At 43.1% G+C, this 18,510-nt stretch overlaps 1 long non-coding RNA gene across 1 annotated transcript; it reads right to left on the reverse strand.

Moving 5' to 3' along the window:
* Positions 1 to 262: 262 nt before the first annotated feature.
* LOC118496188 lies at positions 263 to 12,342 on the reverse strand. The gene is made up of 3 exons (XR_004898675.1): positions 12,255 to 12,342; positions 3,673 to 3,675; positions 263 to 272 (listed from the first exon to the last, which is right to left on the reverse strand). It is a non-coding gene; the product is annotated as an uncharacterized LOC118496188 (long non-coding RNA).
* Between the last annotated feature and the right edge of the window lie 6,168 nt (positions 12,343 to 18,510).

The following is an 18,510-nucleotide window of genomic DNA, read 5'->3' on the forward strand; positions in this document are numbered from 1 at the left end:
TTTATATAGGCCTTAGTGGTCTCCTAATATTGGATTCAATGATTGCCTGCTTTTAGCCGAGGGCATTGAACCATCGACCTCCTGCAAATCTCCAGGACCAAGCGCTGACGACACACCTTCAGGTACGTATGACTTCCGGTTGACTTCCTGTTTCCTGTTGTAGACAACGGCAGCTGCAGACTGCTTAACGCTTAACGTCCTGCGATTTAAGTCCTCTACAGTGAAATACTGTCACTCTTTGCATCGTTTAGCTGTATTTTAACCGGACCTGTCTGGCCGCAGTTTCTCTGTTGTTTGTAAAACTCTCCTCCGCTCCGTTAACCAACGTCTAGCTATTTGTTGTGCTAACGGCTAGTTAGCCTGTCTGCTAGCGGGGAGGTGATGCGGACCCCTTAGGATGTTTGCCTCCTTGGAATTCTTTTCTATATTTTGGCAGTAGTAACGGAGTATCCACAGCTTGCTAACACAAGCAGGAGCATCCGCAAGTGTTGACTTGTGAAGTGCAAGTGAAGAGGGATCGGTTTTTGGAGAGGGCCTCCATCAACGTTGCTGCTAGCTAAACTAGCAAGCTACACGATGCCCCCCCTCAGCTGTACACCTGGCTGCGACTCGTGCCTCCTGTTCAGCCAGAAGATAGTGGAACTTGAAGCCAGAATAGCGACTCTCCACCAGATCAAGGTGAATGAACAGTTCCTTGACACCATTATCATTGGAAGTTCCCCTCACACACACACTAATGTCGGATGTCTTGATTCCACTCTGCCCTGCACTACTCTCACCCCACCACGCACTAATACAACCTCTGTCCCTGTCGTCTCTCCTCGGCTTCTGCCGAGAACCAAGTCAACTCTGCTGACCAGCTCCACTCCACACCAGCCTGAGCCATGGCGTATAAGCAAGCACCACAGCAGGCGGTCAGGACAACGCTCAGGCCCAGCCCAACCTATACGACTAGAAAATCACTACACCATTCTGATGAACGATGAGGAGTTCCCTCTGCTCTGCGGAAACCCTTCTCTGCCTCGTCCCCACGGCACTCATCCTGGCCCATCCACACAGTCGGCGCGCCCCCCTTCAGACCCAACAACTTCCACGCTGGTCATCGGAAGCTCCATGGTCAGGGACCTCTACATTCCCCCTACACCTAGCGGTCCGTCCAAGGTCTACTGCTTCCCTGGTGCCAAGGTCCGTGACATCCAGCACAAACTTCCCAGCATCCTCGCCTGCCACGCTAAGGTCGACAACATCATCGTGCATGCGGGCACAAACGACATCAGAGAGAGACGGTCGACAGCACTTCGAAAAGACTTCACCACTCTCATCACCACCCTGATGGGCACAGGAAAACGGATCGTCATCTCTGGGCCTCTACCTACCTACAGAAAGGGTGCTGAAAGATGGTCCAGACTGTTCTGGCTCCACACCTGGCTGAAACCCCACTGCGCTTCCCTGGGCATTCCCTATGTCGACAACTTCAACTTGTTCTGGGAGAGGCCCAGCCTGCTGAAACATGATGGTCTCCACCCAAACCGACATGGAGCCAGGCTGCTATCTGACAACATAACGACCACACTGAAAGTTAAGTATTGACATTCTGTTGAAAATATCACAGATTCATGCCCCCCAGGTATTGATCCTAATGGCACTTTACAAGTGAATGAATCTGAAAATGTTTTCTGCAGGGTAACATGTAGTACTAGTACTATTCCAGTTATAATCAACAATAGACCATACAAAGTGTTGAATCCCCTAAGTAATAAGAAGTTGACTGCAAACATAGTCAATTTAGCATCCAGTTCACGTCAGCCACAACCTGCCCCAAAAAACGAGACAGTGTCTGTAACTCGACTCAGATCAGTTAAATCACAGGTAACCAAAAGAGGGGCAATACTTAACAACCTAATTGGAATTACAACTACCACTGCAATGATAGAACAGGATAGGAAAATTAGATGCGGTCTACTAAATATCAGATCTCTGTCTTCTAAAGCAATACTAGTAAACGAATTGATATCCGATAATCAAATTGATCTATTCTGTCTAACTGAAACATGGCTGGGCCATGAAGAGTATGTCAGTCTAAATGAAGCCACTCCTCCCACTCATATTAATACTCAAATTCCTAGAGGCTCAGGCCGAGGAGGGGGAGTTGCAGCCATATTTGACTCAAACCTGTTAATTAATCCTAAACCTAAACTAAATTATAACTCTTTTGAAAATATCGTTCTTAATCTTCAGCATCCAACATGGAAAACAGTACAGCCTATTATATTTGTTGTTGTCTACCGAGCACTAGGTCCATATTCTGAATTTTTATCGGAATTCTCAGAGTTTTTATCATGTGTAGTCCTAAAATCAGACAAAGTACTTATTGTAGGTGATTTTAATATCCATGTGGACGTTGACAGCAATAGCCTTAGTACTGCTTTCAACTCACTACTAGATTCAATTGGTTTCAGTCAGAGTGTGCATGAGGCCACGCACTGTTTTAACCACATCCTTGACCTTGTGCTGGCATATGGCATAAAAATTGAAGACGTAATAGTATTCCCGCAAAATCCTTTATTATCAGACCACTTCTTAATAACTTTCGAATTCTTACTACCCGACTATACGAAATTAGATAAAAGCTTCTACACTAGAAGCCTATCTGACAGTGCTATAGCTAAATTTAAGGAAGATATTCCAACAGCACTAAACTCATTACCGTGCCGTAATATAACAGAGGATCTTTATGTAAACTTTAGTCCCTCTCAAATTGATAATTTTGTAGACGGTGCTACGGCCTGCCTACGGACTACTTTAGACTCTGTTGCTCCCCTTAAAAAGAAGACGATGAAGCAAAGGAAACTAGCACCTTGGTATAACTCCCAAACTTGTAAATTAAAGCAAATCTTGCGCAAACTTGAAAGTAAATGGCGTTCCACCAAACTGGAAGAATCTCGTTTAGACTGGCAAGACAGTCTGAAACCCTATAGGAAGACCCTAAGAAAGGCCAGATCAGACTACTATTCATCACTAATAGAAGAAAATAAGAACAACCCAAGGTTTCTTTTCAGCACTGTAGCCAGGCTGACAGATAGCCACAGCTCTATTGAGCCATCTATTCCTATAGCTCTGAGTAGTGATGACTTTATGAGTTTCTTTAACGATAAAATTATAACAATTAGAGATACTATTCATCACCTCTTGCCCCCAACCTCTAATGGGTCACCTTTAACTGACAGACTGCTAGAAAGAACGACTAGACCTGACATATACTTAGATTGCTTTTATCCTATAAACCCTCAACAATTAATGCTAAAGGTCTCTTCAGCAAAGCCATCTACCTGTCTCTTGGACCCCATCCCAACGAGGCTACTTAAAGAAGCGTTACCCGTGGTTAACACTTCATTGCTAGATATGATAAATATGTCTTTATTGACAGGTTATGTACCGCAGTCATTTAAAGTAGCTGTGATAAAACCTCTACTGAAAAAACCCACCCTCGATCCTGAGGTCTTAGCCAACTATAGACCTATATCTAACCTTCCCTTTCTCTTCAAGATCCTTGAGAAAGTAGTCGCTAATCAGTTATGTGATTATCTACATAGCAATAGCTTATTTGAGGACTTTCAGTCAGGATTTAGAATGCATCATAGCACAGAGACGGCACTGGTGAAAATTACTAACGACCTTCTAACTGCTTCAGACAAAGGACTTGTCTCCGTACTTGTCTTATTAGATCTTAGTGCTGCATTCGATACTATTGACCATACCATCCTCTTACAGAGACTGGAACATTTAGTTGGCATTAAAGGAATCGCACTAAACTGGTTTAAGTCCTACTTCTCTGATCGATCACAATTTGTTAATGTTAACAATAAACCCTCCAATTACGCTAAAACTAACCATGGCGTTCCTCAAGGCTCAGTGCTTGGACCAATTCTATTCTCCTTATATATGCTTCCTCTAGGCAATATTATTAGGAAACACTCAATTAACTTTCACTGTTATGCGGATGACACCCAATTATATCTGTCAATCAAGCCAGACGAAACCAGCCAGCTAGCTAAACTTCAAGCTTGCATTAAAGATATAAAATCATGGATGGCCTACAATTTCCTGATGTTAAACTCAAACAAAACCGAAGTTATTGTGCTGGGCCCGAAACACCTACGAACCTCATTAGCCGAAGATATAATTACTCTGGATGGCATTACCCTGGCCTCCAGTACTACTGTCAGAAATCTAGGAGTTATTTTTGATCAGGATCTATCCTTTAACGCCCATCTAAAACAAACCTCTAGAACAGCCTTTTTTCACCTTCGTAACATTGCTAAAATTAGGAACATCCTATCTCAAAACGATGCTGAAAAACTAGTCCATGCATTCGTTACTTCCAGGCTGGACTACTGTAATTCCTTACTATCAGGATGCTCAAATAAAACCCTTAGGACTCTCCAGCTGATCCAGAATGCTGCAGCACGTGTTCTGACAAGAACTAAGAAAAGAGATCATATTTCTCCTGTATTACCTTCTCTCCATTGGCTTCCTGTAAAATCCAGGATTGAATTTAAAATCCTTCTTCTGACCTATAAAGCTCTAAATGGTCAAGCTCCTTCATATCTTGAGGACCTCTTAGTACCTTATTGTCCCACTAGAGCACTACGCTCCCAGAATGCAGAGTTACTTGTGGTTCCTAGAGTCTCTAAAAGTAGAATGGGAGTCAGAGCCTTCAGCTATCAGGCTCCTCTCCTGTGGAACCAGCTCCCAATCTGGGTTCGGGGGGCAGACACTAAGACTAAACTGAAAACTCTCCTCTTTGATAAAGCTTATAGTTAGGGAGTGAGGAGTTGCAGTGAACGCCTAGACCGGCGGGGCAGGGTGTATAGCTGCAGACACAGCACCCCTGCTTTTCTCTGCTTCTCTTTACAGTCATCAGATTTACCTATCGTATAATCAATAATATAGTGCCTCTCCTAGTTATGCTGTTATAATTCTAGACTGCCGAGGAAGTTCCTTCTTATGACACGCTCTTTTCTTTTGTTTCCTTTTATGCACGTCCTGTCTCAGAAGTGCTTGTTACTAACCTAGCTCTGGGGAGTTTACTCCCCGGAGACCTTATGTTTCTTCTTCGCCCAGAACATCGCCTCGGATTAGGGCGACACCAAGACCTGGGTCTTGGGTGCAGCTGTGGCTATGGACCTGCTACACCCTGCTACGCTCTGCGATTCCCTGCAATGCCTGGCTACGTCCTGCTGCGTACACCGCGTCCACCCATGCTCTGCTGTGCCACGCTACATCCCGTACCGTCATAACCCCAACCGTCAGACACCGCCCACCAAGAGTCTGGGTCTGCCGAGGTTTCTTCCTAAAAGGGAGTTTTTCCTCGCCACTGTCGCAATAGCCACTGCTAATGCTTGCTCTTGGGGGAACTATTGGAATTGTTGGGGCTTTGTAAATTATAGAGTGTGGTCTAGACCTACTCTATCTGTAAAGTGTCTCGAGATAACTCTTGTTATGATTTGATACTATAAATAAAATTGAATTGAATAATACTGTATCTGAAGTCTCTTTTATATAGGCCTTAGTGGTCTCCTAATACTGTATCTGAAGTCTCTTTTATATAGGCCTTAGTGGTCCCCTAATACTGTATAAGAAGTCTCTTTTATATAGGCCTTAGTGGTCCCCTAATACTGTATAAGAAGTCTCTTTTATATAGGCCTTAGTGGTCTCCTAATACTGTATAAGAAGTCTCTTTTATATAGGCCTTAGTGGTCCCCTAATACTGTATAAGAAGTCTCTTTTATATAGGCCTTAGTGGTCCCCTAATACTGTATAAGAAGTCTCTTTTATATAGGCCTTAGTGGTCCCCTAATACTGTATAAGAAGTCTCTTTTATATAGGCCTTAGTGGTCCCCTAATACTGTATAAGAAGTCTCTTTTATATAGGCCTTAGTGGTCCCCTAATACTGTATAAGAAGTCTCTTTTATATAGACCTTAGTGGTCCCCTAATACTGTATCTGAAGTCTCTTTTATATAGACCTTAGTGGTCTCCTAATACTGTATCTGAAGTCTCTTTTATATAGGCTTTAGTGGTCCCCTAATACTGTATCTGAAGTCTCTTTTATATAGGCCTTAGTGGTCCCCTAATACTGTATCTGAAGTCTCTTTTATATAGACCTTAGTGGTCCCCTAATACTGTATCTGAAGTCTCTTTTATATAGACCTTAGTGGTCCCCTAATACTGTATCTGAAGTCTCTTTCCCGAAATTCAGCCTTGGTGCAGAATTACAGCCACTAGAGCCAGTCCCACAATGAGCTTTACTTAGGATGTGCTATTTCTGTGTCTGTAGCATTGACTGTAAATATTAATGGACAGAGCATGTGTGACGTCAGCCATTGGTTTGTGGAGATCTGCTATGAGTCGTTGAGTTTGCCGTTACGGGCCCAGCCATCCTAGTTGCGGATGTGACGATTTTACTTTTTTTTTTAGATTATTTTTTTGGGCTTTTTCCCTTTACGGCCTATTATATAGTGAGAAGTGGGTCACTTTCTCATAGACCTCTACAGAAACCGACCTCCTTTTGCAACCGCATGTGTCGCCCCCTGCTGGAATTCAGATAGAATGCAGGTTTAAGGCGCTTCCGCATTTGCAGCACTTTGCTGAACTGGATGCTTTGTCCATTAATATAATTAACAGTCTATGGTCTGTAGCTATTGAGGAGGAGAGTGTGTGTGTGTGTGTGTGTGTGGGGGGGGGGGGGGGGGGGGGGAGGGGGGGGGGCCTTGACCAACTGCCATGCTTTGCTTGTTTTCAAGCCATGATGTCTCTCTCTTTCATGGGTGGGCCAAATTCTCTGGGCGGACAAAGCAGAGAAAGGGGAGGTAACCTTCCTCCTTATCAGAATCAGAATCAGAATCAGAAAGGGCTTTATTGCCAAGTACGTTGCACATACGAGGAATTTGTCATGGTGTTGTTGGAGCATGTCACACATACAAATATAAGAAGGATAAAAAGATATAAACAATATAAGTATAAACATATACACACAGTACGTATTAATAACGATAAAATACATTTAAATAAATAGTAAAATAAGTTAAACAGTAGTGAAAAGGGACGCTACAGCAGAGTAGGTACAGTGGCATGAGGAGCCAGAGGTGGGGTGTGGAGAGAGTCAGGATGGATTCCGAGCCTTGTTAATAAGGCTAGTGGCGGAGGGGAAAAAACTGTTTATGTGGCGTGAGGTTTTGGTCCAAATGGACCTCATCCTCCTGCCAGAGGGGAGTGGCTCAAAGAGCTTGTGTCCGGGGTGGGAGGGGTCAGCCACAATCTTTCCAGCACGCTTCAGAGTCCTGGTGGCGTATAGGTCCTGGAGCGGCGGCAGATTGCAGCCAATCACCTTCTCAGCTGACCGAATGACACGCTGCAGCCTGCCCTTGTCCTTGGCAGTGGCAGCAGCGTACCAGATGGTGATGGAGGATGTGAGGATGGACTCAATGATGGCTGTGTAAAAGTGCACCATCATTGTCTTTGGCAGGTTGAATTTCTTCAGCTGCCGCAGGAAGTACATCCTCTGTTGTGCTTTCTTGACGAGGGAGCTGATGTTCAGCTCCCACTTGAGGTCCTGGGAGATGGTAGTTCCCAGGAAGCGGAAAGACTCCACAGTGTCAATTGTGGAGCCACAGAGGGTGATGGGGGCAGGTGAGGCTGGGTTCTTTCTGAAGTCCACAACCATCTCCACTGTCTTTAGAGCGTTGAGCTCTAGATTGTTTTGCTTGCACCAGGTCACCAGGTGGTCAGCCTCCCACCTGTAGGCGGACTCGTCTCCATCAGAGATGAGTCCGATGAGGGAGGTGTCGTCCGCAAACTTCAGAAGCTTGACGGACTGGTGACTGGAGGTGCAGCTGTTGGTGTACAGGGAGAAGAGCAGAGGAGAAAGAACGCAGCCCTGGGGGGATCCGGTGCTGATGGTCTGTGAGTCGGAGACGTGTTTCCCCAGCTTCACATGCTGCTTCCTGTCAGACAGGAAGTCAGTGATCCACCTGCAGGTGGAGTCAGGCACACCAAGCTGGGAGAGTTTCTGCTGAAGCAGAGCTGGGATGATGGTATTGAAGGCAGAGCTGAAGTCCACAAACAGGATCCTGGCGTAGGTTCCTGCGGAGTCCAGGTGCCGGAGGATGTAGTGGAGGGCCAGGTTGACTGCATCGTCTACAGACCTATTGGCTCTGTAGGCAAACTGCAGGGGGTCCAGGAGGGGGTCGGTGAGGTCTTTGAGGTGTGAAAGCACAAGGCGCTCAAAGGACTTCATAACCACAGAGGTCAGGGCGACGGGTCTGAAGTCATTAAGTCCTGTGGTCCTTGGCTTCTTGGGGACAGGGATTATGGTTGAGGTCTTGAAGCAGGCTGGCACGTGACATGTCTCCAGTGAGGTGTTAAAAATGTCTGTGAACACTGGAGACAGCTGGTCAGCGCAGTGCTTCAAGCTGGATGGGGAGACAGCATCCGGTCCAGCAGCTTTCCTGGGATTCTGTCTCCTGAACAGTCTGTTGACGTCCCTCTCGTGAATGGAGAGAGTCGTCACTGAGGTGGGAGGGGGGGTGGAGGTGGAGGGGACCTTTAAGGAGGGCATTGGTGGGGGGGCCCAGGACCCTGCTGAGGTGGGCGAGGTGGAGGTGATGCACAGTGGCTGTAGCTGTAGGGAGGTGTCGTGGGGGATGGTGTCAGGACTGTCCTTTTGTCTTTCAAATCGACAGTAGAACTCGTTCAGGTCATTGGCTAGGTGTCGGTCATTGAAGGAGTGGGGGGTTTTAGGCTTGAAGTTGGTGATCTGCCTAAGTCCTTTCCAGACAGTCGCAGATTCATTAGCTGAGAACTGGCGTTGGAGCTTCTCAGAGTACCGATGTTTAGCCTCCTTCACTGCCTTGCTAAATTTGTACTTTGACTCTTTAAATCTGTCTTTGTCCCCATTCCTGAACGCCTCTTCCTTAGCCAGCCTTAACCTTCTGAGTTTGGCTGTGAACCAGGGTTTGTCATTGTTGTAACTCACCCTGGTGCTTGATGGAACACAGCAGTCCTCACAGAAGCTGATGTATGACGTCACAGCCTCTGTGTACTCATCCAGACTGTGGGTAGCAGTCCTGAACACATCCCAGTCAGTACAATCCAAACACGACTGGAGATCCTCCACAGCTACACTGGTCCACTTCCTTGATGTCCTCGCTACAGGTTTGCAGAGCTTTAGTTTCTGCCTGTAGGCAGGGATCAGGTGGACCATGACGTGGTCAGAGTGCCCCAGTGCAGCACGGGGGACGGCGTGATAAGCATCCCTGACTGTGGTGTAACAGTGATCCAGAATGTTCTCCTCTCTGGTCGGGCATTTAATATGTTGACTATATTTAGGGAGTTCATGAGTGAGGTTCCCTTTATTAAAGTCACCAAGGACAATAACTAGGGAGTCCGGGTTGGTCCGCTCCACACACAGTATCTGGTCGGCAAGCATGCGCTGCGCGTCCTGCACGTTGGCCTGCGGTGAGATGTAAACACCGACCAGAATGAATGAATGGAACTCACGGGGTGAATAAAAAGGCTTACAGTTTATGGTGAAATACTCCAGGTCAGGAGAACAATACTGCTGGATCACTGTCACGTCGTTGCACCAACCGCTGTTGATGTAGAAACAGATTCCTCCACCTTTAGTTTTGCCAGAGAGGTCCGTGTCTCTGTCCGCTCTGAAAAGCTGGAAGCCTGCCAGCTGCAGCGCAGAGTCCGGTATTATTCCACAGAGCCACGTCTCCGTGAAGCACAAAACAGCAGATGAAGAAAAGTCCCTGTTTCCCCTCAACAGCAGTTGTAATTCCTCCACTTTGTTGGGCAGAGAGCGCACGTTAGAGAGGAATATTCCAGGTAACGGTGTGTGTGATCCTCGCTGGCGGAGACGCACCAGCGCACCGGCCCGTTTCCTTCTCCTCCGGCGTTTCTCTGCGTGAGCAAAGGTGAGCGCACCTTTGACCAGAATGTCCAAAATTTCCAGTGAAGGGAGAAGAAAAGTGGGAAATAAGTCTGATGGTGTTGTTGCCCTGAAGTTCACGAGCTCTTCACTTGTGAATGAGATACGGGTACCATCGCAAGAAACAGAATTAAAACACAAAACAAAACAAAACAAAACAGAGCGCTCCAACACACCGTGTCGCCATTCTGCGGCGCCATCTTGAATGTACAGACCTCATATGTATGACCTCATAAGGAGCAAGATTCCAGATCGGCCCATCTGAGCTTTCATTTTCTCAAAGGCAGAGCAGGATACCCAGGGCTCGGTTTACACCTATCACCATTTCTAGCCACTGGGGGACCATAGGCAGGCTAGGGGAACTCTTATGTGTCACTGTGCCGTCTACGGCACAGCTTGTGGCTGTGGCGTCGCTGTAATCTCCATTTATAAACGTTTTTATAACTTTAAAGCATTAAATCTTCAAAATATACAGCCATGCGACACACCAATTTAAAGCTTAGAGTCTCAGGATTCCATTAAGCCCACACACAAAGCATAAGATGATATACAGCAGTTACACAACTGCTACAAAGTTATAATAAATAAAACAATACAGCGTAAACAGCGCAGCCCGTGTGTAGTGCATCCTTACCTATTTCCTTGTCCCTTTAGCCACTGCGTGGATTTTTTGCCCAAAACTTTTTTTTCTTAAATCCCCAAGAGTCTAAGGAAATGGAATATCCAAGCCATTATATCCAAAACGAGCTGTTCGCCTCACAATCTTGACGTTTCTGGCCGAATCACAACGGGAAATCGCTAAACTGTTTTTCATTTCCGCACTTCTAACGCTGCTCGCTTCTCTCCTGAGGGTCCTAGCAACTTGATGTGGGCGTCACTCTATTCCCTGAGTTCTAAGGTTTCCATGGATACCTGGTATCCATCGGTGGATGGAAGCCAATCGGTGCAGGTTTGGCTGTGATACACCAATAAGAAAGCTGAAGTCTCCTCTGACGCGTTTGGGCCCACGTGGAAATGATCGACATTTGCTCGGACCAGTTAGATTTAAATGCCCTAAGACCCGGCTACATTTGTAGCCAATGAGCAGACAAGTCGATAGATACCAAATGCGCCAGTGAAATTTTAACCCTGTAATGGCTGGAGCTGTGTCAAAGCAAAAACAGGGCCTCCTATAAGCATTTCACACCCTGTGCAGTTTATAATGACTTATTTCTATATATTTATGTATATAGTTATTTCAAGTATGTGTATAATTGATGTGGATGTGTTTGTGTATTTGAGAAGTGTTTTATTTTGTACTTTATTGGCTTTTTTCTTTGCACTTTTCAAATGGAAATTAGAAAAACGCACAGACATATATGTAGAAAAAAATTCATATAAAATCCATTTTTGAGTCTTTTGGCTTCTGGATTTTTTCTGTAGTAAGCTGAGACATGTGGCTAATGTCCTGGATTGTCTGTCAGCTGGAATATGTGTTCACAGCAGTGTATTTTAATCATTTTACAGATGTATGACTTGGACGGAAATAGAAACCCTCCATTCTAGCCTCTGTAACTCTGTGTCAGTAAGGTCTAGAATCACCCTGACACTTGGAACAAAAACTTGAGAGTGTTTTCTTTCCAGTGATACCAGGCACATCCCTGAGTGTCAAAGTATATGGGAGCTGTACCAATTTTAATTTGGGTATGATGTTTAGACCAAAAAGCTTGAAAATGCAGGCGACTCTTAAAAAACCTCATAAAGTGAAATTTTCATGCCATGGGACCTTTAATTTACCAGTTTAATATTGTATTACTTCATAGCCACTGTTACGGAAAAACTCAGGAGCAGCACAACTCATTTCACATACGTAAAGAAGGTTCAGGAGACTTATGAATTACACAGGAGCATTTAATGAACACTCAATTGAGGAGACACTCAGGCAGGCAGTAAAGTTTAACCACGATGTGTTATTGTGCAGTGCTGTCCCAACTCTCTGAAGATCCTGTCCTCCTCAAGGTGTATTTAAACTCATGCTGGAGGCGTTACGTTTAGCTGAACCTTTAAGGTAAACAAAGATATTGCAGGCGCCTAAACACAGACGCTAAAGCCTAGCTCAGCCTATCTCTCACTCTGGGAAGTATGCTAAAGTGTGGCTGGCCCGCCGACCTCCAAAAGGAGACAGTCCTGAAACAAAACATTCATTTATCATACAGCTGACACATACATATTCATATATGAAAAGGTTTGGTTATTAGAGAATATTCTCGTTCCCTTACCTGTGACCTATGAATGACCTGATGTTGTCTAAGCTTTCCCTTTAGTCTCATCATACCACAAAATTTTGTTTCTGGAAATTCCACCACAGCCATCATGTCTATAAAGGCTAAATGAATAACACTAGGCATTGAATGTCAGCCAATGAAATGTAAAATCTAATTGAGTCATTTTGCGGGGGATGTTACATTACACTAATTTACAGATGTCTCTTTCACGATGTAAGTATATGGGAATGCAGTGAATCTGGGGCTTTTTGGGGCCCCTTAGGGTTAAAATACAACAGTCTAATTACCCTTTCTTGTTTCAAGAATGTTTTTTTCAAGCCTCAATGTGCAAGGTCAGAACACCTTTGTCGGGTGCTTGGCAGTGGTGGACTGTAACTAAGTACATTTACTCAACTACTGTACTTAAGTACAAATTTGACATACTTGTACTTTACTTGAGTCTTTTCTTTTCATGCCACTTTCTACTTCTACTCCGCTACATTTCAGAGAGAAATATTGTACTTTTTACTCCACTACATTCATCTGACAGCTTTAGTTACTAGTTACTTTACAAATTGAAATTGTGTGCACATAAAACACATGTAGTTTATACAATTCAATGTGTTATCATTAATTAAACTACCCAACAATATATAGATCCACAAGTGTAGCTGAAATGATTAGACCATTAAACACTTAGTTGAATGGCATAACTGTTTTGGATCATTTCCAGTTTCTAAAATGTGAGGATTTTTCCTTTTCCTTTTAATACTTTAAGAACATTTTCCTGATGATACTTACATACTTTTACTCAAGTAACATTTTCAATGCAGGACTTTTACTTGTAACAGAGTATTTTTACAATGTGGTATTAGTACTTTTACTTAAGTAAAGGATCTGAATACTTCTTCCACCGCTGTTTGAGACTATATTATATACTTGCTAGTTGATACATGAAACTGTAAGGCTGAAGATGATCTGTTTCATCAGTAGGGTTGGGCATCGTTTGGATTTTAACAATTCTGATTCTAATTCAGATTCTTCCTTTCGATTCCGGTTCTTATCGATTCTCGATTCCGATTCTTTGAGGGGTGGAGTTGAAACGGCTTATGGTTAAACATGCTTATTTCACAAATAAAAGAAAAGTTGTATTTTGATTCAATGGTGGTTTGCAGTTTTACCGGGCTTTTTCAACATCAAATAAAGCCACACTAGAACGCCCCTTACTGTGCTCCATGGCTGCAACACAACAAGCGCCTGGCCGCTTCGGAAACCAAAATTTGCGCATGTTAAATTTGAAACTGATGATCGGATTGGAAACCTCCAAACGATTCCACTGGAATCGTACATTTTTAAACGATTCCAAGTAAGAATTGGTTCTCAATGCCCAATCCTATTCATCAGTGCACTAAAGAACTCTGCCATAGTGAATGGATGATAGATTGTGACTTAAGCTTATTTTATAAAAAGAGTGTAACCTTTACTACTGAACTCTATTAGCATTTGGAGCACACATGGGTTGTATACAGTCGATAGTTTGTTTTCCTTATATTTAATTTAACTGCTGAACTGTGTTGTGCACCTGCGCAGATTTTACAGCTGTCAGTCATAGAAATATCAATTTCAGCATATTATTTGGCCCTTCTGATATTTGCATTACTCCTGCAACAAATTTGTAAAATATGAGTGACTGAACACAAGACTTTGAGAGAATTTGTTTTAGATTAATAATGTTTCATGTAGCAACTGTAATGCATCAGTTGTCACAGTAAGTCTCCATCTGCATAAACAAAATACCCCTGCCAATTAGATAGACAACTGGCATTTCTCCCTGCAGCTATCACTGTGAAACCACACTCCCTCCAAAAACAGAAAATATTTAAATTCTTGTACTGTATGAATTGTGTTTCTCATGTATCACAGGCCTATAAAATATGACATTGTTTGTTAATAGAATTCAGATTTACATGAAAAGTGGCAATATTATAACGTTTATATCGTTTCTGACAGTTTTTTCATATACACAGTACATATATATATATATATATATATATATATATATATATAGCGCCCTTAACGCACCTGCGCCTGGCGCTTCACACTGTGCGCTTAGATCGTTAACATAGGGCCCTTTATGTGGTCGGTTTGGAGAACTTATAGATAGATAGATAGATAGATAGATAGATAGATAGATAGATAGATAGATACTTTTTACTGAGCTTGGATCAAATATTGGGTGTATCTTTTACTATTACATTTATCTATTTGATTCTAAATGCCAGCAGTTTACTTTGGTCATGAGCGGTTTGTGCAGTGTAGCTGGGGAGTTGAGTCAATTTTCGAGAAAGCTGTAATGCATCTAACCTTCATTTGACTGGAGGATTTGCTGCCTGCCAACAAAAAGGGTATTGTCACTGACTGATATTCTGCGCTGTCTGGAACTGAGTCCATTGTTACATCAATACAAGGATATCTGTGAAGGATTGATCAGTGCTCTCAGTCCCTCATCAAAACAACACTTTATGTGCATTGAGACAAATGTAATTACACAAAGAGATATCTACAATAGACAATAGAATATGTACCAGTGGACCTTTCGGGGTTAGAGTTAGGCTCATTATTACAGCTGTACTGAGTTGAAGATATTTGTGGAAATTTCAAATAGTGGCTATTTCCAGAGTAACATTAAGCCCTGGTTGCCATAATCACTAAAGGATAATCACAAGGTGACATGCCACTCTCTTGTCAGAGGGATTTCTGAAGCAGTATGAGGCCAGTTCAAACCCTCAGAAAAACCCTATACAACATGAGTACATGGAATAAGAGGACAGGGGGTCCACAGAGGGAAGACAGACAAAAGGAGCGCTTCTTTTCGGTGGGGGTTGAAAAATGTCTAACAAGGTGCTCTTTGGTGCAGGGGTAGTCTCTCATTGCCAGACCTTCCTCCACAGCGCTGCATAGGAGGGTCTGGCTAGTCTACACAACATTCTGGGATGGGAGAGAAACATGCTCTGGTTTATTGGCATTTCTTTAAACCAATCACAATCGTCTTGGGCGGCGCTAAGCTCCGGATGGAGCCACGGTGGCACTGCAAAATAACCTCAGGGAGGATCATGTTTTGGTGGAACATGTGCTTGTTCAAAAGTTGTTTTGAAAATGTAGTTTGGACAGATAGTCTAGCTAGCTGTCTGGATTTACCCTGCAGAGATCTGAGGAGCAGTTAACCATAGTCCTCAGAAATCCACCGGAGTTTAAGATTACAACACAAAGAAAGCGGAAGGAAACGGACATCAGTGAAAAGACTTGCATCCGGCAGAATTTCCTGCGGCACCGGAGCAATCCCGGAAGTGGAATGTTGTGGAAATAGACTAAAGGGTCCTTGGCTTAAAAAACGTTGAAGACCCCTGATCTAGGGAGATAAAATGCATAAAATAAAAAAACATCACTGAAAAAAATTTATAACATAAAAATAAATAACCAGAACATTTTATTTTTTGGTAGCTAATGAAAAATGTCCTGGCGGTAAGGCTGCACTAGAGCAGTAGATCATTAATATTTTTCTAACCTCCAAAAGGATGAATATTAGAGATACGTCTCTAGATCTCTGTGTCACTTTAAGATTGTGTCTCCTTACTTTTTAGCAAATAACTTTTTAACTCCTAAGTCGGCTTTTTATTACATTTATATATTTTTGATAAACACTGGCCCTAGTTGTGTAGGAAGCAGCAGCTTTTTGTTGTGGTTAAATCTACAAACTGATTGACCAGGACAATCCGCCGATTTTGGCCCCCTCCACCTCCTCCTCCTCCTCCTCACCCTCATATCTCATCTGTTCACAGCGAAGGCCTGAATTAAACATGGCTTCATATAATGTAAGAGGCGATTGCACAGGCCGGTCGATAGGCTTTTAATCCCTTTCCTGCTCTCCTTTTATCCCCATTCTGCAGTTTTAGTCTCCCAGCTAAATACACAGTGGCTCTCATCTCAGTGTCCTTCAAGCCTTCTCTCTCAGCCGCGCACCACTTTGTCCGGCTAAACACTTTCTTTCTCTCATTCTTCCCGATAGCCTCGGCCCCTTTCTCTGCCACTGCTTGGTGTCATCCTGTTCCCCTGAGGCAGCTGCTTTGTAGTCGCTGTTATTCTGCCCGTGTCTAGGCTGTGTGAGCATACATGCCTTTACTAAATCACTTTCAGTTTATCCACACGTCATCATCATACTATTACAGTAAGACACAATTTCAGAAGGCACAAAATTCATATGTAGGACAAAATAACCGCATAACATTAAACATACAACAGAGATTTCTGTTTAGTTTATGTTGAACATGTAAAAAAATTTAAATTAAAAAATAACAGATAAATAAGAACACGTATTATACATTTTCAGCACAATCTTCCAAAAGTATTGTAAATGATTCAAATAAGTAATTCCCATGTTCAAAAAGGAGTAGGAAGAAGTTGTCTATACTTTAGTTAAATACAAAACAATTTGATGCTTCACTTATTTATATATGTATACATACACATACATGTACAGTTTATCTACCTATCTACACGCACATTCACACATAGACACACATGCATACACACATACATATACACATTTTTTTTCTTTTCCATCTATCTGAGAAGTTACAGAAAGTCAACTCACAACAGACTCGACACAGACAAGTACAACATCATACAGACGATCCCAGTACAAGTGTAACACTTAATGAATAATCAAGAATCATATGTTGGGGCGTCTGGGTAGCCCACCTGGTAGATTCTGCGCCCCATGTACAGTGGCTCGGTCCTTGCAGCAGCAGCTGCGGGTGTGATTCTGACCTGCGGTCCTTTTCTGCATGCCATTCCCCCACTCTCTCCCCTTTCATGTCGAAGCTGTCCTATCAAATAAAGGCCTAAAATGCCAAAAAATATATAATAATAATCCATACGTTATAAGCAGTTTTACCTTTAGATTTTTCTTGAAGATGGAGACAGAATGCAACAATTTTAAAGCTTTCTTCAAGCTCGTTCCAGATTGTGCACTTCGGCCTTTGTTACATGTAGTTAAAGGCATGTAGTTAAAAGGAATCCTAAGACTTAGAAACAGTGTTGATGTGCTTACTCTTGACCTGCAGTCTGCCTGCTTCCTAAACTACCGTGTCCACTTGTACGCAGTCATGTCCTGCCTCTAGAGTCGCTACCTGACTCACTGTTTTGGCTAACCAAACACCCCCAGGCCTTTCTTTTTATATCAAAGTTAGAATACATAAACATCATTTCCCTTGTGCGTGTTGGGAAATGGCTGAAGCAGATGCTGTACATTCCCAGTGCAGCAGAAGCTAATAACGTCATGCTTACCAAGTAGCAGTGTTGTGACCAAGTCCCAAGTAAGTCTCAAGTCATTTGGTCCAAGTCTCAAGCAAGTCTCGGGTTAATGTTTTGGGGGCAAGATAAGTCACAGGTTATGTCAAGTCGAGTCCTTAGTCAAGGCAAATCCCAAATAAAGTCACTTTTTTTTTTTACAACCAAGACAAAGCACTCTTACCTGTAATATCTGGTCTTTATAAAGAGAAAAGACAAGGTTTTAGTTGCCCATCTAATAAAATGATTGGCTAGTACAAAAAGTATGACAATGAATTTCATCTGTAGCACAGCCATTGTGGTGATCTGGTCTGACTAATGAGACTTCATCAGGGGTCGTTGATGTTATGTGTTGCCATAGCGAGGAGTTTGACTGACAGCCAGTCATCCAGTCATGACAATCACATACCGGCATACCGGGGAGCTTTTTGAGTCGTCCAGTCATGATTAACTTGCACTGTTGCCCCAGCATAGCATACTTGATAGTTAGACAGAAACGTGACAACATTAAATTATATTATTTTATATTTAACAGCTATGATTCAAACGCAAGTCATCCGAGTCATTATGCCTCAAGTCAAGTCTCGAGTCATTAACTTACAAGTCCAAGTCGATTTTTTTTCAAGTCAATGGAAAAAAAATACAAACGGTGACTCGACTCGAGTCAACCTCTCAAGTCAACCTTTTTACTTAAAAATGCTCCATAATGCGGTTACTTTCACACTTTTAAAAGATTTTGTGGTATGGTGTAAAACAGGTATTGGCCAGTCCCCCAGCATAAGCGCTCAACTTTGCAGCCAATTTTGTCCAGTGGCCACTCGTGGTATTGCAACGGAAAATACCCCCTGCAGCCTAAATAGGATTTTCCCAATTGTAATAAAAACAATTTTAACGCTGGAAAGAGGTTGTTTTCATAAAACTA

The sequence above is a fragment of the Sander lucioperca genome, chromosome 10 (assembly GCF_008315115.2).
Source record: "Sander lucioperca isolate FBNREF2018 chromosome 10, SLUC_FBN_1.2, whole genome shotgun sequence".
NCBI lineage: Eukaryota > Metazoa > Chordata > Actinopteri > Perciformes > Percidae > Sander > Sander lucioperca.